The sequence below is a fragment of the Gavialis gangeticus genome, unplaced genomic scaffold (assembly GCF_001723915.1).
Source record: "Gavialis gangeticus isolate Ggan-Ray unplaced genomic scaffold, GavGan_comp1, whole genome shotgun sequence".
NCBI classification, from domain to species: domain Eukaryota; kingdom Metazoa; phylum Chordata; order Crocodylia; family Gavialidae; genus Gavialis; species Gavialis gangeticus.
The window spans coordinates 29,365,630-29,368,206 of record NW_017728996.1 but is presented as its reverse complement, the minus strand read 5'-3'; positions in this window follow the sequence as shown (position 1 = coordinate 29,368,206).

Sequence of the window (2,577 nt, the reverse complement as noted above, 5' to 3'; positions counted from 1 at the left end):
AAACACTTCTAGGAGAAAGCAGACCCTAGCCTAAGCCTAAAGAGGTAATTTTATTCAACTGAAAAATGCAGAGGACTATGTCAGTGGGGAGGGTGGAAGATATAGCATTCATGTTACATATGCTGTTAATTCTTGGTAAGTAAAGTATTCTTTCTATGAAAAAGCTGGACCAGTTGTGTTGACATCACATATAAAAATAGGTCTTTTCATTGTGCCTAGCTATTGCAACAATTATGGTATGCCTCATTAAGCTTTGTTGCAAGATTACTGAAATACTTAGGAAGGAAAGGAGTAAGGAAGAGAGAGTGGAGACAGTACCCCTCCTTTTTCTGCTTCAATTTAAGGGTATGTGTTCATAAGGACCTCACCATCAGATCTCAAATGTTCCGATGCCTTAAGTACCCACAGCTCCCATTCCCTTCAAAGCAGGGATAGCTGAAGTGCATGTACTTGAGGTGTAACTGTACTTTACCTTCTACCTGAAGTGAGTGGCAAGCACTCAGGCTGTGGCCTGTTAATCAAGGAAAAATTAGGAGTGTCAATTCAATAATTATCAGCATAAAGTCCTGTGAGCCACCTGCTAATAGTGTCAGTCTTTCCAAAAAAATAGCCTCTGTTAAAAACAAACAAACAAACAAACACAAATAAGGAATGAACTCAAATGAATCCTAAGTTTTGAACATTTTAATGTTTGAGGAAAGTCTGGGTATAAGTGAGAGCTTTGTGGCTCTGGTCTGTTCCTGGTAAAAAGAGTAATTAAAAGTTCTAATTCATCTTTAGTCAGTCATTAAATGAAGGTTAGTAGTTACAAAGTAATTTTCTTAATGATAGTAAAGATTTTTAGTTATAAAACTAACATTATAACAGACTCTACACCAGTTTGCAACACCATATATAGGATTCGGTTGTGTGTGACACAGAGGATGTCATTTTTCATTGAGATGGTTGTCACCAGTAGGAGAGATTCAGATATGTGTCTCAATCATATTCATATACTATACATCTGCAGCCCTTGTTGCTCAGTCAGATTCCTCCTTTTGTATTTCAGGATTGTCATCTTTGCAATTATACTGCATCCGGTGGAGAGCTTTGAGATCTATAATTACAAAGCCAGTCTAGGGCATAGCAGCATGAGCGTGACACTTGCTCATTTATTAATCTAAATATCAAAGCACTGCTTGTGACACCCTCTCACTTGCTTATGCATTCCTGGCGATGAGCACAATGAGGCAGGGAAGATTGCTGGCTAGTTTTTTCTCTGAAATGTTTTCACAAGATATAGATGTGTATTTTTCAATATTCCCAGAGAAAGAAATGGGTACAGTTTATGTGAAATATATATATGCCAGAAGCAAAGTGAAGTGAACAGTACAGGATAATGTTGCCCTGAGACTTTAAGTATCCTACATTATGCTGCAGTCTTTTGGCAGCTGAGCCATAAGGAAGACCATAGGAAGAGGAGTGGACAGGACACTATAAGCATAGAAGCTTAGAATAATTCGTCATACATGTGGTGCAAGTTCTGGAAAAACTGGTGTTGAACCTGAAGAATAGATGCTGTTGGACCATATTAGGAGGGGCATGGCTCTTTGCCATAGCAGGTGGAGCCTGACTGCACGTGTTACAGGTGGAGGAGAAGACTGTCTACATCAGCAGTTCCCAGTCCATGGCACATGTACCACCAGTGGTACGCAGACCACCTGCTGGGTACACATTAACAGATTGATTATAATTACTTTACATGACAAAAATTTGCTGGTGGTACTTAAGGGAGTATCTTTTAAATTGGTGGTGCCCAATCTGTCCAGTTTTGGGAACCGCTGGTCTACATGAATCCTAGCATGGCGAAGGTCTGTTTGCAGATGTTGTCTATAAAACCCTGGGGTTAGGATGGATTGAAGAAACGGCTGAGCAGCAGCAGGTAGCAGCCATTGCTTGCCTGAGGTAGGAGAATTGCTACATGAAGCCTGGTCAAAGAAAGGAGTGCCTTGGGGGGGAGAAGAGGTGTTGTGTCCTTAGTGGGAGGGGCGTTTCCATGCAAGATTGAGCTCTTGGAGGTGTCTCACAACAAGGAGATACCCTAACTTATCTTGCTAGGAGCCTTTGACCCCAGCTGCCTTCCTGCCCCTGGGGCACGGGCCGGACCCCATGATCTCACCATGTCCCTTCCAGCCCGCATGTCTATGAAATCTAGGAGAGGTCGCCATGCAGGGCTGGCCCAGTGGAGTCCGTGTACATCTCAGCACTTGGGGTCCCGCTCTGGACCCGGGCCCAGCCCCGTGCAGGCTGGGAAGGCTGAACCGCCCCCGCTGCTGCCCGCCGGGCTTCCCTGCACAGGGCCCGCGACTGACAGGCTGCCGCCGGGCCCAGGCCCCAGTCAGACTCGGGCTCGTTGCTGCGGCAACCGAGTTCCTCCCCGGCCGGGGATTGGCTGCTGTCGGGCCACGTGAGCGTAGCCGTGTTTTGACAGGCGAGCAGGGCCGCCTGGGGGTCCTAGCGCTGCTTGGTCCCCGCGCCGGGCGGCGAAGTTGCGGAGCGGGCCGGGCGGGACCCGCGCGGCTGCAGGCGGGGGGCAGG